Source organism: Lissotriton helveticus, chromosome 1_1 (assembly GCF_964261635.1).
Source record: "Lissotriton helveticus chromosome 1_1, aLisHel1.1, whole genome shotgun sequence".
Lineage (NCBI taxonomy): Eukaryota > Metazoa > Chordata > Amphibia > Caudata > Salamandridae > Lissotriton > Lissotriton helveticus.
In genome coordinates, this window is record NC_136057.1 from 912,899,419 (window position 1) to 912,926,253 (window position 26,835).

At 47.4% G+C, this 26,835-nt stretch overlaps 1 protein-coding gene across 3 annotated transcripts in view; it reads left to right on the forward strand.

Annotated features, from left to right (window-relative positions):
• TBC1D30 (TBC1 domain family member 30) overlaps positions 1-26,835 on the forward strand; it is a 374,894-nt gene that overhangs the window by 187,231 nt on the left and 160,828 nt on the right. The gene's annotated exons all lie outside the window — the stretch shown is intronic.

Genomic DNA, 26,835 nt, shown 5'->3' on the forward strand with positions numbered 1-26,835 from the left:
GCTCTGACCCCTTTAAGCGAGGCTATTGAAATGCAGCCCGGCCCCTGTGTTGTCCTTCCCTCTCCTGCTGCCGCCCCCGTGGCCCGTCCGTGCATTAAGCAGCAACAGCCCGATTTGGCTTGCCAGGCTGGAAGAAGACTGTCTTTACCGGCTTCCTTATTAACTCTTATTAGATTGGTGCAATGCCACCTAAGCCCTGTTTATTTAAGGAAGGTGGCACACGCTGTCTGTAAGAGGGCAGACAGGACAAATGCATGTGTACACTCCCCAGCCAATTAGCATTTCGGATTTCTATATGGCGCTCTAAGATTGGCTTGGGTGCCACCAATGCTCCAATCCTCGGTCATTTTACACATTAGCAGTACCGCCCACTCAAGATGACTCTCATATTATTTTTAGCCGCCGGATTGTTTTATGTGCACCCGGAAATGTTTAAAATTATGGCCAAATAACATCACCTACGGACGACTGGCATAACGCTGCGTTTACAGAGGTTCCGTGTAAGTAGTGGACCGGTGGTCACTGTATTGATATTAGCTGTACATCATGCAGTACATTTGAGCTAGCAGTGCACAGTGCAAATCCTGTAATAGATAAGATTGCCAAATGGGTCCTTGTCACTTAGCACACAGTGCTGTATTAATCCTTAACTTTTCTTCTATAAATCCTTTTTTTTCCCAGTTGTGTTTAGTTCAGTTGAATCAAATTAGAGTACAGTGCTTGGGAAGGCTTGCAGTGGCGTAGCCAGGATTGTTTGGCACGATGCTTCTGCTTCAGGTCTTTGCAAGCCGGTCACCACTCACCCCTCTCTTCTCGAGGTCGAATTGTATCTGTGAATTGAATGTTTTTGAAGGACAACACAAGTTACCCTAATACACAACTGCACAAACCGGGAGTAAGAGTAATCACAGGAGTAGTTCCCTGCTTTATCTAAAACATTGTTGATTAAAGGGTGTCACCTATCTCTATCACTCGCCTCTTTCGTTTTTGTTGAAGAACTTCCTGAACCGAGGAATACTTTAAAGAAGTGTGCCTATTGTTATCCAACATTGATATATGCTTGTTTCTTTTTCTAATAGCCGTCTGACCACTCGCATTAATTGAATCCTTAATAGTTGCCATTATGTTCACCTTTATATATAATTCAGTCCTTTTGAGGTCTGGGTTGAGGACCCCTTTAGCTGTTTTGCCAGACTATTCTTTAAAACAAGCATTGGCATAGCCAATAGGTCTTGCTTTTGGGACCTTATAAGTGTTTAGCCATGCAACAGTTGATGTTGTTACACAAAGGATATTGTGCTGCATAACTAAATACTTATAAGGTCCCAAAAACAAGACCTATTGGCTATGCCAATGCTTGTTATAATGGCAACGCGGCCGGCCATTGACAAGGGTAACTTTAACCATTTCTCAATTTGAGTGTCAAGCGCATTAATAGCTCTTCCATAGTTTATCTATAGAGTCTTATATAGCGTAAACGTGACCCACGAGGGTATCAGAGCGCTTTACAGTAGAAGAATAACAATGGAAGAGGTAGTCAACACAAACAAAATGTCAATTTGTCATAATAGAAATATAAATGAAAAGTATATATATAGAAAAAGTAAAGGACCAGCAATAGAATCTGCAGAACAACGTGCATTAGACAGTTACTGGACTTTAGGGCATTGTGCTATCAGCCAAACATATTCCTAGATCGATTAAAGGTGGATATATAAAAGTTAAAATGATCAGATCTACATCCAGCGAAACATTAATCTACAAACAATTGTAGAGCAGCAGGGGTTGTGATGAAAAGACATACAATCAAATACAACCCATACTTAAACTTAGGACATGAATTTGTTAATTAGTAGACTTTTTACTTCCTTTTTCAATACAGTAAAGGAGGTGATTCCACGCACTAGAGGTGGTAGAGGATTCCAAATCTTTGGAGGTGCCCAGGTGGATGTGGATGCCTAAATACCTTACCGATTCCGTACACCATTCAAGGGGGAATTCTAAATCCCATGGTTGTGTACTGGGTGTGATAGGAAAAATTACTGATTTGTGCCAATTTATGCCCTGCTCTGAAAACTTCCGAATTGGATGATTTCACTGATCAGTTCTGCCAAATTATCTTGTGTGTGTCTAACGTACAATATAGTGTTATCGGCATATAAGGATACCAATAACGGTCCAGTGTCGAATTGCAATCCCCTGTGCAGATGTTTCTCTTGAAAATGATGTACAAGGGGGTCCATAGCCAGAATGAACAATAACGGGGACAGTGGACTGCCCTGCCTGGTTCCTCGCATGGGCCAGAAGGGGCTGGAGAGAGTCCCATTCAGCCGCAATCGGGCAGTCGGAGTATTATATAAAAGGGCTTTAGTAGCAAAAAAGCCCATGGGAATGCCCATGCGGCGCATTATGGAGAGGAAAAAGGACCATTCCAATGTGTCAAAAGACTTTTCCGTATCCAATAGGATGGTGGCTGCCGGAATCTCCGGGTCACTTCTGTGTATAACCGAAAACAGCGTGCGTAGATTCAGGGAGGTAGAGCGATGAGGTACAAATCTGGATTGAGCTGGGGAAATGATGAATTGCAATAATTGAAATAGCCTATTGGAGATGACCTTTGCCAATAATTTGTAATCTAAATTCAGCAGGGACAACGGGCAATAAGAACCACACTGCGCAGGGTCTTTGCCAGGCTTGGGGAGGAGAATCACAACTGCCTCTCGCAGTGTGGGAGGAAGTATCTGCCTTTCCTGGGCTTCAGCGTACACCTCAATAAGTTTGTGGAGCCAGTATTTCTTTAAATGCTTTGTAAAATTCTCCAGTGAAACCATCAAGCCCAGGGGCCGAAGAACCCCGAATTAAGTCAATGGCAAGCAGAACATCTGCTTCCGAGATAGGTTCAGCTAAGAAGTCCTGCATATATTTCTCCAGGTATATGAACCCGACTTCGTCTAAGTATGCCTCCTTTGCAGTTTTATCTTCACCCAGGGTAGATTTGTATGGAGTTGAAAAGAACCTCAAGAAGCAACTTTGAATGTCTGTTTTAGTGTTGTAGGAGTGTGAGTCGGGGGACTTTAGCTCAGTAATGCATGTTTTGTGGTAGGGAGGATGCAGTAACTGTGCTCGAGTCCTACCTGGCCTCTCCCCCTCTCCATATCGTTGAGCGGTCCATTGTTTCCCCATATTGAGGGGTTTTCCTGTCCGCTGTTTCCCTGTAGTCCTCCAACAACACCAACCATCTCTGCTCATATGTGGGAGTTGTGTGTCATGTCAATGTCTTGTCTAGAGACTTGAGATCTTGCTCCAATTTAGTTAGGGTATTACGAAGATCTTTGAGGACTCCAGCGTGTTTTGCTATGCACTCGCCCCTGAGGATCGCCTTAAACCCCTCCCACAGTACCGCCCATTAATCTACCGAGCCGGTGTTTAAATCAAAATTCTCTACAATGGCCTCTTGTATTCCTGCTCTGAAAACCTCATCCTGTAACGCGCGATTAGGAAACCGCCTTTGGCGTTCAAATCCCTCTGGGTGGGGGAGCTGCAATTGTAGTTTAACCAGTGAATGATCCGAATAGGTTCTAGGCAGTGTCTCCAACCGGGCGCACCAGCCATAAATGTCCGGCGAGAGTAACCAAAAGTCTATTCTAGTCCATGTGTTTTGTTGTCCTGAATAGTGTGTGTATTCTGTCGTGTTTGGTTGGTGTTTCCGCCAAACATCCAAAAGAGAGAACCTATCACACAGCTCTCTGAGTGCTTGGCGGGCTCGGGGTTTAGTGTTGTGCGCATTGGATGTGCTGTCCTTGATAGGGTCAAGCAGTAAATTAAAGTCTCCGCCCATCTCCAACGTCTGGGCATCCAGTTTGTCTAGATGTGAGGACAGGGCATGGAAAAAGTCAGGGGAGTCCACATTAGGGGTATATACACATAAATGTCACTTTCCTGCCAGCCAGGGTTCCAGTAACTATTAAATAACACCCCTCACTGTTCTGGTGAACGGAACTCATGCAAAAGGGCAACCTATTATGAATTATGATGGCTGTCCCTCTAGCGTAGTTGCTATAATTCGCAAAGTATCTATTCGCTCCCCAGCTGGACCCACAATGTGCCTTGTTAACCTTTGACAAGTGTGTTTCTTGGAGAAGTGCAATATCTACCCGGTGTCTCGTTAGATAGTGTAAAATCTGTCACCTTTTACGGTTGTCATTCAAGCCTCGTACATTCCATTTGAGTAAAGAAAGGCCTAATGGACCCTTTACATTACCCAACCTGGTCATCTAGATGTAATGATGTTCTCATTGGTGTAGCTTGGTGACTATTATTATCAGTGATCAAGTTATAACGCTGTGAGCATGAATGCAGCAACTGTCGCTTGAATGAAATACCCCACCCCCCCCTCCCACCACCCAGCCAGACCCCAACTGGGAAAGGGCCAAACCCCAACTGCAAATGAACGTGGAGTACAAAATTACTTTAGACACAAATAACATTCCCCAGAAACAGTACCCCAATTCGACCCGAACCATTGCAAAAGAATATATACCACGGGGAGTGACAACGCCCCAGCTGGCCTCCAGTCACTGTAATGTCAATACAAAATTATGTGACGTGTTCCTGCAAAGTGAAACAAAAAAGGAATGTCTAAGAAATACACCGGTCTTCCCGTGCCAGCACTCGAGAACAGTTCTGCACTTGCATCTGAGCTGCTGTGTGAAGGTGAAGGCCTGGAGATAGCCCAGTTTACGGGCTTGTTCCTCTGTTTATACATCTTTCAGAATTCCTGCGCCTCCGAAGGATTTTCAAAGATTCGGGCCCTACTATCAACATCCACCTTCAGTCGAGCAGGATACAGCATACCGTAACCCAAGTTTCTCAGGGCAGCCTTGACGCTGTTGAATTTCCGCATGGCATCCTGTACCATAGCTGTGAAGTCCGGCTAAAAGGATAACTTGGAACCTTGCCAGTCTACGTCTCCCTTTTCTCTTGCCAAATAAAGGATCGTGTCTCTGTCCCTAAAGTTCATGCCGCGTGCCACAATAGGCCGTGGAGGAAGACCAGGATTTGGACGAGGGCCCATTGACCTATGTGCCCTTTCTATGACAAAGCCAGTGCTGAAAGATTCTTTGCCGAACAGTTCCAGTAGCAAGGTTTCAATAAACAGGTTCATGCAGCCGGTGGGGGTGGACTCCGTGACACCAAAAATGCGGATGTTATTGGGGCGGCTGCGCGCTTCAAAGTCCTCATTTTTGATGGCCACTTCTTTTAAAATGCGCTCGACCCTTTCCAGATGTTTAACTGACTGCGCTGTACCATCCTCAATGTCCGATTTGTGGCCATCTGCAACATCCAACCTTCTATCATGTGCTTGCACCTTAGAGCCTAGGCTTGCAATGGTGTTGTCCAGGAAATCGAAGCAACTGTCCAGTGCCTTGAAGCCAGCACGCATCTCCTGAAGTAGCGTGTGTGTGGCGTCCGGGGATCCAGTTCCCAACGTTGGGCCATGCGCTGCCTCTGCCATAGTGGAACCCTGCGCTGTGGAGGCGTTGGCGAGTTTTTCAAAAGGAAGCGTTCTCTGTTTCGGGTCCTTTCGGCCCATACATTGTGAGGTGGAGCCAACGGGCTCTACCAGGACACAGGTATACTCACTAGCAGTACTTGCTCCAAGTCTTCAACAAAGGTTCAAAGTCCACAGTGATGCTACTGTAGGGGCCCAGTCCCACCAGTGGGAGCGCTGCACCAGTGCAGCACGAGTAGGCCCCCCACCTCCCTCACTAGCCCAGAAATTACAGGAGGTAACACCGAGTCCCAGTTCTCTGCTACCTCTGGGCCCCCTTTGTCTTTGCCGCTGTGGGGGGGTAGGCGCCAAGTTCCAGCAGGAACCAGTATCGCCCTGGTCAAGTTTTCCTGTAGGATTTAGAATGTGTCCTGCTATACTGCATCCCGGTATAACCCCTCTGTTTAAACAGTCCAGTAATTGGGATGTAGTTGCTACCAGTGTTTCTGCTGAGGTAAGCTTGGCCCTATTGCCATTGTTCTAAGGAGGGGCGCTCAGCAGGCCACAGCACCATGATTTCGCCTTCCTCCCAACGTAGGTTCATGCCGAGCGGCGCCACTGATTCAGAATGGAGGCACACGTCATGCCTTTTGTGTGCCGCTCCCCCCCCGTATGTCCCGTGTGATTGGGGTTGGAGCTCCGCTATACTTGCAGAGGCCGCCGCACCCCCCCGCAGGGGGGGGGAGGCTTGGAGGCCGGCGCCATAACCCACGCGGTGCCCACCAGTGGGGTAAACTGGTTCTGGGCGCCTAATAGCGCCCAGGAACCAGCGGAAGCGGGGTGCGCACCAGCCACCCCGACCGGAAGTGACCAGTGACCTGGGCGACCCCAAGTCGCGGCCAATGGTCACCTAGGCTTTGTTTGAACCTCCCAATCAGGGGGGTTCACCCGAGGCCCTATGGAGGGGCCAAGAGGATTTAAGCGCCGCCGCTCCTCAGCAGAAGCACAACGTCTTCGAGGAGCTGGGGGAGCAGCGCAACAGCTATCGACTGAAGCGAAGAAGAAGGAAGGCGCGGCCCTGAAGGAAGGAGATCGGCAAGCGAAGAAGAAGGAAGGCGAGGCCCTGACGGCGAGCTCCAGGTCGCGGACTTCCAGAATCACGGAGGCGCAGTGCACCGATCCTACCCCCATCTCCTCGGGGCAGAAGTGGTAGCGTCGGAGGACGGGCTCGGCAACATCAGACAAGCCCCCCACCGCAGCAAAGGTAACCCGCTCGTTTCCGTCCCTCCTCCCCACCCCTAGCGCGCATCGAGCCGCTACAAGCCAAAGGGGGGAGACCAAGGCCCGGGCGGGCCGGAGAACGGTTTCCGGCACACCCGCTCTCTGATGGCGGCGATAGGCGCGGTGCCCCCCCCACTACCCGCCTCAGCGTCTTACCCGGCCTCAGACCCAGGCGTAGCGCGGACCTTTCCCGAAACCCCAAGCCGGGACTTTCCTTGTGCCGGCGAGCGATCCTGCGGCGCAGGAAACAGCCCGCGAAGACTCCAAACATCAGGCCCGGACACACCCCCCCGCCGACCACGTGGCGAGCGGAGCGCACAGCGAGGACGCGCCCGCCCCGCCCCGGCCTCCAGAGCTCACGCAACAGGCGGAGCAATCCCCGGTGGGGGTGCAGCGCGCTCAGAGCCTGTGTAAGCACACGCATCGTGCGGTGCCACAGCGAACGGCCTGACGCAGACGCGCCGAGACGCAAGAGGCTTCCAAAAGGCCGAACGGCCAACAAAGAGGCGACTACAGCTACACGTAGGAACTATGGCACAGGGCCAGCCAGAGGAAGTGGCAGAGGTACTGAAGAGGATCCGCGAGCTATCGGCCATCCACGGGGACGACTGGTTGCAGCCTCATCTGAACAAGGGGAAGGAGAACAGACCGGAGGACCAGGCAGAGGAGGAACCAGGCCCCTCAGCACCCAAGAAGCCCAAAAGCACGCCGCTGAAGAAAGCATCCAAGAGGAACCCCTCAAAGAAAGGGCGCCAGAAAACCCCCCCGCCGAGGCTGGACGACGGCGACCAAGGTGAAGCGACTGGTAGGAGAGCGAATGGTGAGCATATTAGTACCATAGTAAAAGAATGCTTGAAGTCGCTGGCGCCAGCGTTACTTAATGGCACAGGGCAGGGGGTAGCGGGGCCTAGGGAGCAGCGCGCAGAGGAAACAGCAGGCATGGCGTGGCACATGGTCGACCCGGGGTGGGCACGACAGGCAAGGGTGCAGGAGCAGGTGGGTCTGGCTACGCAGGGCGAGCAAATTTCCCCACTACCCGGCTGGGGGTACGGTCCCACGTCAGGGAGCCCAGCGCTGGGTGGGCTAGGTACTGACCCCTACATCAGGCCGTCCCCCGGCCCGGCGTCCTTGACAACAAAGGCCACGGGCCTAGCATGCCTCATCCCACTTGCGGTAAAGGAAAGAATATGGCGCAAGGAATTCATAGATATATTTTCGCTACTGGAGATACAGCTAGATGGCCTCGATCTCACCACGTGCGACAGAAAAGAAGAAGACAGGAGAGAAAGGCGCGGCGCCAGAAAGGAGCGTAATTTTGAAAATTGGTTAGATGCATTCAGAATTATGGCATGTATTATAGTCGAAAAGTTCCCCCACTGCGCCGCTGATTTATGGTTATACGAGGCCAATATCCACTTAGCACAGAAGCAGTTCCCCGGGGAAGCTTGGTTGGAATACGATAAAGGTTTTAGATTGAAAATGCAGAGGCATCCTGAAATGGAGTGGAACGAGGAGGATGTCTCGGGGTTCATCCACAAAATGCTCGCAGCCAAAGAAGTGAGAGCTTGGGCAGGTAGAAATGACCAGTCCTTTCGGAGCTCCTATCAAAAGGGAAAGAACAAAACGTATCAGAAAAGGTCCTACTCACCAACCGCAACGAAGGCGATCTGTTGGAGATACGAGGCAGGGGATTGCTCATGGGGCTCTTCTTGTAAGTTCCAACACGCATGCTCCAGCTGCGGGGGCAGGCACGCCGCTACGGCATGCAGAGGGTCCAAGCGCGAGTCAAAGGGTGACAAGAAAGAGATGTGCAAGAAGCACTAGCCCCAAGGCAGGTAGCAGCGGGGTTCTGGTAGACAGTCAAAATTGCCAGCTGGCCAGATCTCCCATTAATACAAAACAGCTGCGCAGATTAGCAAACAAATATCCTAACAGGGGTGACGCCAGGGTACTGGTGGATGGTTTCGAGGAAGGTTTTGTTATCCCATTCCAGGGCCCATTACCACTGGAAGGGGCGGACAATTTAAAGTCAGCAAAGCAACACCCGGAGGTGGTAAGCGCAAAAATAGAAAAAGAAAAGAGCTTGGGTAGGATTGAGGGCCCCCTCCCAAAGGAGCTACACACAGGCATAGTTGTCTCTCCGCTGGGGGTGGTTCCCAAGAAGGAACAGGGTCAATTTAGACTAATACATCACCTATCATTTCCCGAGGGATCATCCGTGAATGACGGAATCGATCCCGAAGCCTGCTCAGTGGGTTATGCGTCAGTGGACGACGCAATTCAATTGGTTAAAGCATCAGGAAAGGGATCCCTCATGGCCAAAGCGGACATCGAATCGGCGTTCCGCCTGCTGCCGGTCCACCCCTCCAGTTTCCATCTACTGGGCTTCCAGTGGGAGGGAGACAGGTTTTTTGACAAGGCCATGCCCATGGGCTGTGCCATATCGTGCGCCTACTTTGAGCAATTCGCCACCTTTTTGGAATGGGCTCTGCACGACAGACACCAGGAAGGTGGAAAACTGCACTACCTGGAGGATTTCCTGTTTACAGGCCCAGCAGGATCACCCATGTGCGCTAGTACGCTGGCAGCGTTTGAAGCTTTGACCAGGTCCCTTGGGGTCCCTCTAGCAAAGGAAAAAACGACAGGCCCAACCACGAGACTTACGTTCCTGGGCATAGAGCTGGACTCCATGGCAGGGACCGCCAGGCTGCCCGCAGACAAAGTAAGGGAGTTCAGAGAAGAGGTGGCCAAATTGAGGGGCCGGAGCAAAGCTACCCTCAGGGACATCCAAGGAGTGATAGGCAGACTGAACTTTGCGGCTAGGGTAATCCCCACAGCCAGGGTATTCTCTAGGCGTCTGACAAGGTTGACGGCAGGCGTCACCCACAGACATCACCACATCCGGCTGAGCGCGGGTGTAAAACAGGACCTGCTGTTGTGGGATGAGTTCCTGCAGGATTTCAATGGGGTGCTGATCTGGAGAGAAGGGTGGGTGACTGCCAAGCAGATAGCCCTATACACAGACGCAGCCGGGAGCCTGGGTTTCGGGGCAGTCCTGGGCAAAAGATGGTGTGCGAGCCAGTGGCCAGACGGGTGGCATGCGCAGGGTCTCACCAAGAACATCACATTCCTCGAGATGTTTCCAATAATAGTGGCACTGACCATTTGGAAAGAGGAAATAAAAAACCTGAAACTCACACTATGGTCAGATAATAAGGGAGTAGTGCAGGCCATTAACAGAGGCGCAGCGAGATGCCCTGACATGTTGAGGTTAATGCGGCAGTTAATTAAATTACAGCTGGAAGGGAACCTGGAGCTGAAAGCCCGCCACGTGCCAGGGGCAGAGAACACGGCAGCAGATGCGCTATCCCGGTCCCAAATGAGACTGTTCAAGAGAACTGGTCCCCGGGGCGGACAAGGAGATGACCCCTTTTCCAGCGTACCTTTGGGACCTGGGGGGGTAGATCTATCCAGGCTGATAGGGCACTCACTCACCGCAGAGGCTAGCAGGAGATACAGGAACTACGCAACCACAGTAATGAGAGTCGGTGGCATAAAATCACTCGAGGACAGGGCAGAGACCAGCACAGCAGTTGAAAAATTCGTACAATGGGCATTCAACGCCAATAAAACAAGATCCTGGGCGCAGGCGCACTTGTCCGCCATTGCCCATTTTGCCAGGCTCTACACGGGCGAGGATCCCACGGCCTCCCCCTATCTAAAGACAGCCTTGAAGGGCTGGAAAAGGGTTGAAGGGTCAAAGAAGGACAACAGGCGCCCCATTGACTTCGATAAGCTGGGTCAGCTCCTGGGAGCCGTAGTAGACATCATTCCGGACAAATACGAGCTGCCACTATTTAGGGCAGTATTCACCACGGCATTCTTCGGAGCGCTCCGCATCAGCGAGATAGTGGCGCCCAGCAAGACAGGCCTAGCGCAGCGATGCCTACAGGCTAGGGACATCAAACCGATGGCAAGGGCCGTTGAAATGACGCTAAGGCAGGCCAAGACGGACAGGGCGCGAAAAGGAACGACCACACGTCTCCATTGCATTCCAGAAGCAGGGCTCTGTGCAGTATGCTGGCTATTCAAGTACATGGTGGCCCGCCCGGCTGGCGAGGGCCCCCTCTTTAAGCATCAAGATGGAAGGAACCTGAGCAAGTTCCAATTCACGGCAGTAATGCGCCAGGGCCTTGGTAAGGCCGGTTTTCACGCGGCGTCCTTTGCCCCTCACTCCTTCAGGATCGGCGCAGCGACCTCGGCATCGCAGCATGGCATGCCCGAGGACAGGATCCAGGCCGTGGGCAGATGGCGTTCCAAGGCCTACAAGTCATACATACGCCCACACCTTGTATAAAAAAAAAAAAAAAAAAAGAAGAAGAAAGTGGGGGGGGGGGGGCAGCCACTTTGGGATGCCGCACGGCAGGGTGCTTTGTCCCTCAACCTAACCCGGTGCGCAGCAGGCCACTTTAACGGAATTCTTTCTCTTGGCAGGGGGACGCCCGCGACTGGTCTGGGTGGTGGGACATTCATTCGTGTCCAGAATGGAGTCTTGGTGGCGGCGATCGGACCACAAGGCAATCAGGCCCAAAGCGACGTACATCCGCTGGATAGGGCAACCAGGTATGAGATGGGAGCAGCTACTGCCAACGCTGGACAGCCTCATGGCAGACTCGGCATGGCTGCCCGACGTCCTGATCATTCACCTTGGGGGCAACGACCTGACGCGGCTGGGGCGCAAGGCAGTGGGGCAGGCCATCCAAAAGGACCTCACCAAGGCGGCAGCATGGCTGGGTCCCACAACAGTGGTCTGGTCGGAAATGATCAGCAGGAAGCACTGGAGAGGTGCTGACTCCAACAAGGCGGTGGATAATGCGAGGCGAAAACTGAACATCGCGATGCACAAGTTCTGCTCCACCAACGGCCTGGAATCAATCAGGCACGGCCTCATCCACCCGGGCCGCCCGGAACTTTACGGCCAGGACGGGGTGCATCTCTCTGACAAGGGGATGAAAGTATTCTGGGATAACTTGTGGGGCGCAATGGCGCTCGCAGGTTGTATTTAAAAAAAAAAAAAAAAACACAAAGGGGAGCCACGAACCAGGGGCAGGAGGGGGAGCCGCAGAAAGACGTGAGCCTCCCTGCGGCGTGGCGGAAATCCTACAATGGTTGGCTAAGGAAACACACCGGCGGGCGGTGTGGAGGAGGAGGGCCACTCACTTTTGAATGCCGCACGGCAGGGTGACGTGGCCGCACAAAGGAGGGGAGTAACAGGAGGAGACGGCACTCGCGGCCCAGACCCGGCCGGACGGCAGGGCGCAAATGGTAGCGAGCTGGGGACCTAACTCCAGACGGATAAGCTCCCCTCCACGACACGCAGAAGGCGTGGGCTACCAACCACAGGAACACCAATAGACTGACAAGGAACTGGTTTTGTACAAATACCATTTACGAACGGAGGAGTGCACAAAAGACTGACACCTGTTATCACAAGAAGATGTCATAGCTTGTAATTTTAAGTGTATGATTTATGAGTACAGTTCGCAAATGGAAGATTACATAACCAGTATGTGTTTTAATATTAATAAAGCTGCGGCCAACAACGACCACCACTAATAACCGTTATTGTTGGCTGACATTACTTTCCATCGCTTTGAAGGAGGGCATGGGGACCAGTGAGTGTTTTTGTGATTTGTGTTGGGGTACCCACGTAATAGGCACGTGCGGGGGTTAAGCCACCGATGCGACTTCCAATCAGCAGCGGAGATCAGAGGATCTGTGCGCGGTATTTCACTATGGGGGGAGAGGCGGCACTCACCAGAGCACTTTACAGTCCAGGGCGCTTCGTGTTGTTGCGGCCCGAGCATTCAGCTGGTCAGTGCGCTGTTCACGCACAGGGGAAAGTCACACTGCCAGACCGTAGCGTCCTCCACCAGGCACCAATCGGCACCGTTCCTCGACCTGGTGAATCCCGGCCGCTGTAGGCTGCTATGCACCCGGTGCACGCATCACGATGCCGGCGTGATCCTCAGGAGCACGTCAGGATACCAGAGGACTTTGTGAAGCTTCAGAGCTGTGCGGCCATTTTGGTCGCCGGCTTGGCCAGGTCTATTGTTCATAGCCTTTCTGCACCCATCCTTTGGGTGAATACAAGTAAAATGACAATGACATCCATCAAAAGTGCTTGACTTTTGAAATATTCAATTTCTTTTGCATCTTTCCAATGATTACAGAAAAGCTTATAAGAGTCCAACCAATGATTACGGTTGTGGTATTGCTTCTAGAATACTTTAAGAATCATTGTTGAGACCAGTAATTTCAAAAGTGTCATTATTGAAATATAATTAAAAAATATATTCATCTGTTGAGATGACAGAGAGCTTTGTATTGGAGAAACTGGGTAACACCCTAGTCATTAAAGTATAATTTAAGCATGTTCCTAAAAAGGCAGTATGCCAATGGACTTCAACTGAAGGCAGAGCTATGTTATTCTACACCGGTTTTGTGAGGTATTGCATAAAAACCTGTTGCCATCATTTTGCATTTTAGCAATTGATCCATAATTGAGAAGACAGTTTATCTTCTGTATGAATCATGTCCCATTTCTAGCATTGGTGGGTAAATGGAAGGGTTTATTCTGGAATAATGTTTGTGTGCATGGCATATTGAGACAGTAGCATTTAGTGTCACTGTGCACATGTCTATATGCCAGAAGATTACAGACTATTGTATCGATATTTATGGATACTCAGTTTGAAAGAGAATATCAGGTAATAGTTTCTGTGCAGTCAATCCAGCAGAGCACTGCATATTGTAAATATTGTAATTCAGCTCCGCTCGCAGAGTTTTCCGCACTCTGGGATTTGCAGAGCTCAGAGTTTTTTTCCTTGCTTGCTTTCGTCTACGTCAAGTTGGCAAGCGCTGAAAATCCACCTCCCATCGAGATTTTTCCTCATTCGCAATTGTCAACGTCTGGTTGGCGAGCGTGGAAAATCAACTTCCCTGTGAGGTTTCTCTACGCGGGCGGTCGGATTTCTCATTTCGAGTAGTCGCGTATGCCCGCGACCGTTCACTTTGAGAAACCGTCCGTTCGCGTTGAGAAAGCTGCCATTTGAGAAAAAAATCTACTCAAGTAGCAGAAAGGAAGCAGCACTCGCTTGCTCCTGCTTGCGCTGTGCATGGTGGCATTTGCGATGATTTCACAGTGCAGACAAACACCTGGTGCTGAAAATCACCGCAAGCGGCATATATCTAACTCACTCCATCACCTGCGGTGCACCGCATTGCACGGTGAAGTTTTTTGGTTTTGCACTTCGCTTAATTGTAATGTGCAAAAGTTTTAAATATTGTTTTTTCAATGATGGGTGCACATGGTTGAATTTACTTTGCTAGTAGAATGTAATTTAAAGGTAGTGATTGAGATTCTTTTTTATACATTCAAGATATGTTATGGTGTATTTATACCAAAATTAGCTATTTAATGAGGTGAAATTGCAGCTGGTTCCAAAATTGGTGCAATGAGCCATTTTCTTCAAATATTTGGCATGGGACATGTAGCTATCTATTATGAATTTTCAAATGTTTAATCCAAAGCCCTTCTAAATTAGGACTTTTACTTAAAGCATACATTTTTTCTGATGAAAGGCTTTCTCCTCATTGCAGGAGTATAGATGTGGGCTACCTCTTCCACTTAGTTCTGTCATTTAGATGCCCCATTTTCTTAGAGTTATCATACGTTTGCCTTTCCATAATAAAAATACCTTGCAGGACAGTAAAACCTCCAGTATTTTGTCTGAGTGATATGCATTTGAATATTGTTCTGTTAGAAAATATTCCTTTCCATATTTCTTGTTTTACTGCTGAGAGATATCTCTGCTGTCATGTTGACTGGCAGTCCAGAGTTTCTAGACAATTGAACATCCAGGGTTGGGTATTCCACACAAAGGGGGCAGATTGTGATATATCATAGGTTTAAATACATCAATCTGGTTCGCCCACGTTAGAGGTTTTAACATGACTTGATTTGACAGAGAGGAAGAAGGCTCACATGGCGAGAGGCATTATCTTTTTTTATTTTCAAACCAATTTGGTGCAAGTCTCCACCCTATTAATGGAGCCCTGCATCAAACTGCAAAAAACATTAATAGAAACCACTGTGATGGTTGTTTTTGCCAATGCTTTATAGGTGACCACGAGCTTGATGGTAATTTATAAATTACAAGGGTGGCATCTCTGTCAGGGCGACAAAGTAATTTACTCTATCGCCCTGGTGGAGAAATGGGCCTGCTCGCCTATAATCAAATCGGTCCCTCAGTCTTTTTTCTGGAAGTCAAAATTCTTCAGCGGGGTAAGGCAACAGGCTGTGTTTGAAGAGGGCTCCATGCCGTCAGACATTGAACGAAGTTCCTGTGAAGCTATTGGGTTAGGTGGGAAAAAAAAGTTCAGAGGAGGGAAATTCAAGGTTTGTGCCCTGGGAAGTCCTCTCGCCATCTGGGTACTTTTGACTCCTCTGCCTGGTTCAATTTTCCAAGTTCGGACCTTAACCACTTTTTTGGAACTCTTGGATTCCTCCAGGAGGCACAGCTGTAGCTGAAGAGGGTTCCACAATGTAAAACTGTTTTTCTGCTGTAGAAATCTGATTCCTAAGCCCAATATCAAGGCACCTTGGTCAGATCAACTTGGATGGTAGGTACTGGTCCTCTGGAGGTGTTTAGAGACTAAAGGTTTCAATTTGTTCAGGATGTTGGCATGAGTAAACTTTGACACAGTGAAGGGTTCTAGGACATCAGGAACAGCACTGGGGGCGGGGGGGGGGGGGGGTAAGGACTCACTCAAGCAGAAGCCACCAGAAGGGCCCATGGAAAGTCCAGCTGGAACTGGTCATCTGGGCTTTTCAGGAATAGGCTTATTGTAGCTTGTTGTGTCCCTGTAGCTTAACAGTAGGGCAGCCAGTAGACCCTTGGAATACAATTTGTCCTGGGCTGGCCCAGCACTTCAGGCCTCATCACAACCAACAGGTGCATTCCTTCTTCTGTTCTTTCACAGGACCAGAGTGTTCTGAGGAGAGTGCCAGTGGATGTCACATTAATTCCTAGCAGTAGCTTGTGGTGGGGGTGACTGAAGGCCCTTCCATGAAAAATAGGGAAAACGTTCCTGAGGTAACCCTACCTATATTTGAAGCAGTTCCTGTGTACCCTACTGCAAACAATTCTGCAGTGTAGCTTGTTCCCTAAATCTAAGCTGGAGAAACCCTTCCTTTGTGCAGAGCCTGTGTGTCCACCCAGATGAGTGACCATGGTAATGAACAACCCCTTCTCTGTGATGACTTCAAACCAGTTCTGGGGTCAGCTTACTCCCCATTGGGATTGGAGCCTGCCTACTATGGGAACAAATAAGGGGTCTGCCAGGTGTCAGCTAACATGTGCCTGTGACCAGGTAGGCCTCTTTGAAGTTAATAAGTTTCTTGGGCACTGCCCACCTGGTCACCCTGCCAGAGGAGCAAAAACACCTTCCGACACCAAGGCCTTTTACTGTGCTCTGCAAATTACCCTCCAGAAGCTTAGGGCAGAGAAAAGGTATGTTTCTAAAAGTATGTTTTCCTTCGCATTTATTAAACGTCTGACTTCACCAGTGAATTAGGCTTTTAAAGAACATTACAAAGAGTCCATGAATTACATTTCTAGAGGTTTCCCAGTCTAAGATAGTATTATTACATTTAATAGTGCATCCAAGTGTTTCTCCAATAAACAGCCAGCCATGGTACAGTGAAAATAGATTTTAGGTGCTAGTCACTGTAAGGACATGTTTAATATTACATTTTAGGTACCATGCACCCTGTCTTATGAGCTAGAAAGCCTACTCATCGGTGACGTATTGCAATTTAAGAGGAAGTTTTTTACCTGTCAAAATATTCTTTTTTGGTAGGATGAATTACAGTTTTTGAACTTCCACAGTTAGGCTACAATGGTAGGCCTGTAAACATGTTTACTCTGTCACTGTAGTGAACGGCACAATATGTGTTGCATTCCACTAGTCACATTTAAATTACAGGCCCTGAGTATACATTCTACCATATACGAGGGGTGTATAGGAAAGATTAATATGTCAATTAGGAGTATAAACAATTTCAACAGGTTTTAGGGGTCAGAGCACATGCACTGCAGCCTGGTTTGCAATAGCAGAATCCCAGTGCACAGTCAAAAAACAGCAGCACATGTCCACAAAAATGGGGTGACCATGCAAAAAGAGGTCCTTACCTTTACGCCCCCCCCCCACATGAAAGGTGAGTAGTAATCACTGCATTCCCTTGGTAGTTCTCATCTAAGTGGAAGAATCTGGAAAGGTCATCCGCATTGGTGTGGTGAGTTCCAGGTTTGTGTTCCACTATAAAGTCCATACCCTGTAGGAAAAAGGACGACCTCACAAGTTTAGAGTTTTCTCCTCACATTTGCATGAGCCACCTGAGAGGCCAATGGTTAGTTTAAACCTGGAAAAGAGTCCCAAACAAGTAGGGTCTCAGCTTCTTCAGTGACCTAACCACAGCACAATCTTCCCACTCTATGGCACTCCACCACTTTTGTCTGGGGAGTAGTTGCCTGCTGTCAAAGGAAATAGATTGATCCTGTCCTTCTGTATTCAGATGTGATAACATTGGCCCAATACCATATTCTGAAGCATCTGTTTGGACTACCTGAGTCAGCAATACAAGGACAATTCTATCTGCCCACGAGGACCAGGGTACTCATAATAAAATGCAACTGGTGTTCCATAGGAGTCATTAATCACAATACTTCTCATGTAACTTTGAGGTATTTTAAGTAATTGGATCATTCACTAGTTATTAAATAATGACAAAAAGTACATGGCATGGCACTTTTCTCTTCTTTTCATCTGTCATATGATTTATAGGAAATTGATGCAAGATATATATATAGTGTAATATCTTGGTGCAAAATATACAGTCTAATATTTGTGTGGACTGCACTCAAATAGTAGAAAGTCCCCAGTTGTAAGATGATGCTAAACAGCTAAGATAAGCATCACAGAATTCAATAGCACATCTGTATTCATTAACCCATTCACTCCTTTGTGACTGTATCACTTTGCTTGGTGCTTGTACCTATTGAAATCTGGCCTTGCTTGTAAATTCTAGCATTACCTACCTTATTATTTCTTTTTTAATCTGTCAATTCTAGCACATGGTTCACATTTGATTAGAACAAATTAATCTTGCTGTGTCTTGACCCTGGGTTTTGTATAGGTATTAGCTGTTACAAACAAACAGTGAAATGCTGCAGTATTACATTTTATACTCCCCGAAGAAACTTTTTTAATGCGCTCCTTGGAAAAAGCAGATATGATAGAACAAGCACTTTAATAAATTAAACAAGCATGTTGTGATTCTGACACAGAAATATGTGGCTTTAACCTCTCTGGCAGAAACATTTGCCCAGCAAACATTCCAGTATGAACCTGAAATCCAACAGCTTCTGCAGCCTCCGTTCCTGACATATTTTGCTGTCTTATTGCACACCATATTTCATGAATCAAACAGAACGGGCATAATTATTGTTGTTTTTTTAACCGTTGGATGTGGCTTGTTGATTGGCAGAGTCTGTTTTCGGATTCATTCTTTTCTTCTTCAGTTTATTGTTTTTGAGATCTGTTTAGTGGAGGTATCATCTAAACTGTTTATAGTGGGTTATGCAGTTCTTAGCAAAGAAATAAAGCCAGCATGAATCCCGACATGGAGGAGAATGAACTCTACCCGATTGAGTGCCAAAGTCATGAAACAATATCATTCTACTTTCCAGGAGATCTGTTGATCAGGTTGCGAGACAACTAGACTGTTTTTTTTTTGTTTTGTTTTTTACAAAAATAAGGCTCTCCAAGTGAGACATCCTTTCTATTGCATGATCGTTTATGTAACAATAATCGTTTTTACATTTTTAAATTCATTTGGTGTTGTTAATTATACAAAATACTTCAACTTTGTCTTCGGCACCCTCAATGTTGCCCTTGACACCATATTTATCTGTGGTTTCACCGTCCTCATTTTTTGAGAGACTTAAGTGTTCCTTAATTACATCTGTAGAAACTTCGAATATCATTATTGAGACTTAAAGTGTTTCATTTCATCAAGAAACATTCTCTTCTGTGCATTATCCTTTCCAGTGCTGTAGGCTTGAAATTGGCCATGTGTTCTCACAACAATGTTAGTTTAAAAGAGACAATCGGAAGCTTCTACTGCAACAGGATTGTAAATCAAATAGTATGATTTATTAAGATTTCAGGACTAAAATGTACTTAAACTTACTTAATTGCAACCTTTGATTGCAATAATTGGTTATGTGAAGAAGTTAAGTAGTATGGCTGTCTCTACTTTGAGTAATACTCAAACATTGACTTAAGGATGCCATGATTAACATTATTTCTAGATTTTGTAAGAGGAGAAGCCTGTCATTTACATTTTTGGTTTCAACTATTTCATCTATGTTTACCAGTTCTGAAGATTGATCGAACAATGATGCCATTATTTTTATTGTATATGATATAACTTTAGCAAACAATTCATTACCATAGCCTTGAAGCCTGCAACTGAGGGCTATACCAATAGTTAAAGGTTCTGAACGGTGAACAACCTTTACAACGAAACTTTTACAACGCACTACCATTACAACGCGGTCATTACAACGCAAACCATTACAACGCATTGCGCTGGGGGGCGCTCTAGGATAGGGAATACGTTTAATTTACTATCCAACACCTTCCCTAGTGTCCACGGGGACTGGTGTTGGAATTGTAAATTAAACTTTTCACTATCCAGCACCCCAAAGCGCTATGCGTTGTAATGGATTGCAATGTAAAAACCGCGTTGTAAAGGCAGGCGTTGTAATAGCCTGCGTTGTAACGTCATACATCCGTTCTGAACCTGCGGTGAAGGCCTATAACAAGGGTGAGGGCATTTAACACTAATATAGCCTGATGAAAAAGGGATATAAGGCTATTACAACATTCCACAACCTGAGGGTAGAATGTTCTAAATTAAAATAGGAGAAACATAAAGGCAAACACTGGAATGCTGGTGCAAAAGGCTTGTACCAGTCATTAGCCCTGAGCCATTTCAGTGTTTTGATTGGAGCTCTTAACATTCCAATGTTCTAATTATGGTTACTTCTACTACATTTATAGCTAATAAATTCTGACCCATATTTGAGTTCACAGAAATATGGACATATATACCGAGGAGTATGAGACCCTGTAGATTTTGTAAATGTGGTAGTAATATAGCAAACCATGTTTTGTTTAGTTGTGTTTTTGTGGCCTCAAAATAGGCCAAAAATGTGGCTTTGTTTTTATTGTAATAATGTTGTCACCTGTAAGAGTTTATAAATTAATATGGATTATGTCAATGAATTCGGTTATTATTTGGTCCTGATTACAGGTTGCTTGGTTAATTCCAACCTATTTGTGATCCCCTGTTTATGCACGAGACGAAATTGAGTTTGGCTGCATTTAATGCATCTGATAAATATCGGGTGAATTAAATACCTCAACTGTCCTTACATTTCAGCAGGTCTAACGTGACGAAATTTAACATGGGAAAGTTGCACGGTGTTTAATGTACCATGTGGATTTGGTGCATTAAACACCAAAATGTGCATGCTATTCCACACAAACTCACAACAGGTGTTATTTATCGGTCCCGATAAATAACGTACCCCTATATACTTATTTATAAAGTGCGATAAATAGCACCTATACTCGTAACCAGGCCCTTAATGTTTTTAAGCTATTTAAAATCATGTAAGGAAGGGTTTGCTCAAAATATAAGTAGTAGGTTTTGTTTAACTATGAGAACTTTTTCATTGCACTTTTCATGAAAACAGATGCAGCAACATTCATGTGAAAGCTGGCTCGATATTCCTACCCAAGTGTCTTGTGGAGCAAAGTTAATGCCTGAAGACTAAAAAACAAGCTGCTATAAAGCTGGTAAAACCAAGCAGAGGTTCCTCAAAATCAATTTGGTCATGTAATAAATGGTCACAAAATAAACAATGTTCTTAATATAATAATTAATTTGGTATTTTTTAAAGAAGCAGAAGGAAGCAAAGACATGTTAATGTTTTAGCTGCATAGGATTCGATCATACGTGTCCTTATGACACGCCTTGTGATGTTCTAGATGAGTAAGCTATAGCCATGACAATAATAGCAATCACTCATCATTACGCATGAATGTAATGGTGCTGATGGCCGAGCTGATGCTCAGGTATGTAACTGGTACATTTACCGGTACAAAAGGGGGTGGTGATGGACGGAGCATCTGAATCAATCAAACACTCACACCCAGTCAAAAGATCTGGGTTCAATCCATCACCGTTCTTTAGCCCACTCTGCCACCCCAGTTCAGACATGGCTATATGCAAATCAGTCTGACCCTGTGCCTCATGGGAACAGTCCAGCCCGAACTGCCAAGCCATGTCTTCCCTGGACCAGAAACAAGCTTTCGAGGACCGGTTTCTGGCATTCCAGCCGTCTTCAGCCCGGCTTGCTTGAATCCAGTGGCAAAGTGAGCAAGGGACTCATGTCTGAGCATACCCTGCCACACTTATGGCGGCCAAAAGCGGTACGAAAGGGGGTGGTGATGGACGAAGCATCTGAATCAATCAAACACTCACACCCAGTCAAAAGATTTGGTTTAATCAATCACCGTTCTTTAGCCCACTCTGCCACCCCAGTTCAGATATGGCTATATGCAAATCAGTCTGACCCTGTGCCTTATGGGAACAGTCCAGCCCGAACTGCCAAGCCATGTCTTCCCTGGACCGGAAACAAGCTTCCGAGGACCGGTTTCTGGCATTCCAGCCGTCTTCAGCCCGGCTTGCTTGAATCCAGTGGCAAAGTGAGCAAGGGACTCAGTTGACTGGGGGTGAGTGCTTGTATTGTCAACGCTCCGTCCATCATTTCCTTTGGTTTTTCTTTGTTCGCCATAAGTTGGCAGGGTATGCTCAGACGTGAGTCCCTTGCTCACTTTGCCACTGGATTCAAGCAAGCCGGGCTGAAGAAGGCTGAAATGCCAGAAACTGGTCCTCGGTAGCTTGTTTCCGGTCCAGGGAAGGCATGGCTTGGCAGTTCGGGCTGGACTGTTCCCATGAGGCACAGGGTCAGAATGATTTGCATATGGCCATGTCTGAACTGGGGTGGCAGAGTGGGCTAAAGAACGGTGATGGATTAAACCCAGATCAGTTGACTGGGGGTGAGTGCTTGTATTGTCAACGCTCCGTCCATCATTTCCTTTGGTTTTACTGGTACATTTACCTTCATACCTTTTTCCAGAAATTGCTATACAGTCTACTGAGAGGTGTGTACAATGAAGTGGAATCAAGCATGAAGTTCTGCCTAGGAACACATCGGCTTTGATGTCCTGCAAGAGGCTTCTAACAAATACCTAGGAGACAAAAAAGCATCATCGCACCTCTTTAAACATTAAAGTGGTGATATAGTGAATCCATAGCTAAAAGATCAAGAACCCCGCCGCTTCATTGAGCCACACACATGACAATCAAGCACTTTGAAATCCAGGGAGAGAAGTCCTATTTCTTAAGCCTGGCGTTTTTTAAAAGAAACAAAGGGGGTGTATAATTAGGAAACAAAGTAAACAACAGGTTTGAGATCTGTGTTAACTATGAATTTTCTCTACGCTACCAGCTAAGCATGGATGACATAGTGGTCATGTCCTTGCACCAGAATGCAGAGAAGCAGCTGGTGCAGCGGGCCCTTCAACCAGTGTGCTTTAGCAGCAGGGAGGAACTGAAGAAGCATTTTTGCTGACACCCCTGAGGAATCCCTCAGCAGGTTTATGACATCAGCACATCTGTATCGAGCACCATGCTGATGTTACGAGTCAGGAAATGGTGTAAACTGCTGTGGATTATGAAAACGGACATACAGTGGCAGCTCCAGGCCATAATTCTCCTCTTTGTGCACCGATGTCAATGGGAGAGGCACTGGTGAAATTAGAGGCCTTTATTCATATCAACAGTACCTCTTCTGAGGGTATTCTTGCTCAACGACTACAGAAGATGCGCAATACCCAAGCAGGAATCCAACCACAAGAACACCAGGTACTGTCAATGGCAGGAAAGATCCCTCTCTATAAGGAATCCTGGTTTGGGATTGCTGCAGAACCACAATTAATCAGTTCAAAATCTTCCAGGAAGGGATTTGAGCCACTTTCAAGATGATCTCTGAAAAGGATGAAGCTGCCAAACCACGAACCCAGAGCTGAAAATGTGGAGCAGCACCAGCAAAAATAATTGGCAAAGATAAAAGGTCAGATAATGCCATTGAAGGATGAGACCTACTGGCTTTGCTGGTGCTTGTTCTCTTCTTGGAGGTTGTACTAAAGTCTGTGATTGCAAATGGCTTTAGCTAGTTAGCACCTATAGAGCTATACACAAAGGTGCACGGCCGGACTAAGCTTAAGATATAGTTACCGATTTCTAGTTGGACTATGTCAAATACCAATATGATCCAAAAAGAGGGGATGTAGAGCTACATTTTGTCACACACAAAATGACCAGGTTGGTTGTTAGTATGAGGTTGGTAATAAGTAACCTGCCTCCGTTCAGTGCAAGAGAAATCTGTCACATTTTTCATTTATTGGACACGATGTTCTAACGTTTGTTGGCCATTTCAGTCAAATGTAAAACGTTTTGGGTTGTTGCTATTTCACGGATAAATTAAGGAATTTATTCAAGCACACTTTCCGGTTAGAAAAGTCACTAAAAGTCACATGTTAGGAAACAAAAGCATCATATGCATGTGGGTAATTCCATCAGATTAGGCAATTTCTTTAATAGCAGATAGGCAACTGCTACTTGGTGTTATGATTAACATTGTGTGTTGCCAGTGGTTGAACTGGAGTGATAGAAGCATAAGTACTCATTGCCAGAGCACTTATGGGCTACTGAGAAGTGCAGATACTCTCCTTTTAAAATTAAGGAAGTGCAGGTGCTCTGTACCTGACCATTCAAAGCACTGCGGGCTGCCACAGAAGTGCTCCCATTCTGGCTCGCATAAGGTGTATCTTCTATGCAATTAATGATCGTGACTGGTTCCAAACTGAATCCCGCGGTCACGTGTGTGGTTTGGGTTTGTTTTTGTGCGGGCGGGACGCCTCAAAATCTGTGCCCACTTGCGAGACTGTCTGGGAAGTGCTAAAGAAACAAAAGTGTGTCTCTTGGGGTGAGGCCGTGAGGGAAGTGCAAAGTGAAATGTGTGGTCAGTGTCACGCCTGGAATTCAGTGGTCTCGTCTGAGATACGAGTGTGAGCAGTGCTGCACCTTGATGCATGCCTAATTCTGTCATTCATGCGTGAAGTATTAACCTTACTATATACAGTGTCTCTCAAATGACGAATGGGCGCTGAGCCATGTGAAGGAAGCATTTCTCCAAATATTCTGCGTATCTGTCGTGAGCGAGGTTGGCATAGATGAAGCAGGCCTGCTCTGCGGTCTTGCTAATTGTGCGCTCGTTGAATGTTGCATGACGTGTTTGTTAGGAGGTGACAATGGGCGCCCCTTGCCAGTTGTCTGTGCCGGCGGAGGAGGCGTGCGGCGGGGAGACGAGATGCTTTATGTCGGTGATGTTGTAATTGTGGGCGGCGCCCTGCTTCCTCTCCGCGTAGCTGTCTCTGCACTGCAGATGTGAGGGGCAGCGGGCGCAGCTGCAGCCTCCTTCTCCGGGGGCAGGGCCAGCAGATCGAGGGAGGGGGCCTGCACGCGGGTGGTGACGCCTCACCTTTGCCAAGGTACCCGCTGACGCCGCGAGGAATGGCCGCCAGCTGGTGAGCGGGCCGCCACGATGAGGCAGGAGCGGCTGGGGGCCCCTCTGAGGCGCAGCGGGGGCAGATGTCTGAAGAGGCAGAGCACGGGCGTGGGCAGCATCCTGAGCACCGTGCTGAAGAAGAGGAACTGCATCTCCCGCACGGCGCCGCGGCTGCTCTGCACCCTGGAGCCAGGTGAGGCAGGGCCGCCGCCGGTGGGGGTGCACGCACCGGCCTGGCGCCTGCGACCAACCTGTAGGGGAAGATGTGGCGAGGCGATATTTCCGACACTTTTATTGTACAGACAGCGATGGGAATTCTGGGTAATGATGCAGCTTTGCGATAGTATGCAGGTCGCGGTAATGCGCAGGTCGCGGTAAGGATTTGTGTGTATGTGCGCGAATAAAATGGCGCCGTGCGGCTGAAACAGACCGAGGTAGCGCAGACAATTGCAAAGCCGGAGCCCTCAGATTGGAGTGTGCGCTGAGGCAGGTCTGCGCACCTGCCAGACCTCTGGTGGGCAGAGCTGTCCGTCATGAGACCCTTGCTGGAGTAGAGATAGCCCCAACCTTCAGATCGGTGCCGAGTTTGCTCTCCTAACTTTCATGTCTGTTGGCAGGTGGCAGAAGAGCTGCACCAGGTGCAGAGGTAAAGCGCACAGAGCTGCACCAGCTGCAGAGGTAAAGCGCTCAGTGCGCCCCCCTGTGTAGCACTATATCTGCCCAATATACGGGCCTTTGCAAAAAGAGCTCTCCGGGCTCCAGACCAGTACGCAGATAGACAACTCCATCACTCGTTCCATGGTCTCATTTATCCATGGGTTTCGGATATGCGCTGTAGTGAAGCTCCCCAGCAAGCTGCCTTGTGCTGAGGTTTTTATTTTTATTTATTTTTATTTAATGCGATTTTATATAGCGCAAACTTTACCCGAAGTTGTCAGAGCGCTCTACATGAGAACCAGTTGCAAAACATAAGGATTTAGGATTACATGCGTTACATAAAAGATACAAACAGAAAAAATTGCAAATGTACAAGATGTAGAGTCACACAAGGAGGAGATACAAACAGAGAAAAAATGCAAATGTACAAATAGTAAAGTCTCTCATGGAAGAGATACAATTGGGTAAACTAAGAGTCACATAGGAATGGTAGAGAGTACAAAGGTCTACTGCATATACTAGAGATTAGAGTTATTTCTATATACATATATATACACATAGTAGATTTTCTTAGGTCAAGGCCAGAGTGGATGGAGAGTGTCCACACTTTACACTTGGTGAGAGGTAGACTATACAAGCATCTTGCAGTAGGATAGAGAAAGGATGTCCATGACACATGGTGTGCGTGTATGAGCGTGCATGTTGGTGTGTGTTAAACAAAATGCTGAAGTACGCACCAGAGGAGGTCTGCGGTGTGTATTTGACGAGCCTGCCGTGAACGCAGAGTAACTTCCTGGTGGAGCCGTGGTTCAGCATTCTGTAAGCAGCTTTTGTGAGTACGAGGGCAGCCACTGCGGCAGCACCTACACTGTGGGCTCACTTTCGAGAGAAGAAACTACTGTTATTGGCAAGAAGAGAACACTTAGTGGAGGTTGCATCTGTGGAAGATGCAGCCTAATGCATGCCTTAATAGGAACGAAGGGAGCGCATACACAGACCAGGCTAATATGAACCAGGCTTCCTGGCAAATTGACGTGCCACTTCCATGCACGCAGTCGTTTACACGAGCAATCATTAACCTGCCCTTTGAGTGTCAAATAGTGGAACATGCCCCGTCATTCAAAATGGCAAGCCTGTCTGAAGCCTATAATGTAAATGCATGGTATGTGAAAAGCCCAAGTTTCGCGCCTGACCTCTACCTTGTGGCGCGAGGAAGGGCCTCGTTCAGCACCAGCCTCGCGGACAGCTCCCTGCTTACTGCAGACTGTTCCCACACACGGCTGGGTGGAATTAAACACAAGAGTCCGGAAAACAATGACTCCTTTGAGATTGCGATGACTTTTCAGTTGATGTTTTCCTGCATGCTATTTATTTTTTACGCGTTTACTAGTGTCTGAGGCCTTGAGCTATTTTTCACTCGTTGCATTGAAACTCGTGTTGCATTCTGTTTCATACCACACGCTTCCACATTCTCTTTGTTTTTTTTCCATTACACTATTGAAAACTGACCAGTCGACTTCATGCCTCAGAGTATTTAATTATACTACTTTTCTTAACAAAATATGTTAATGATTC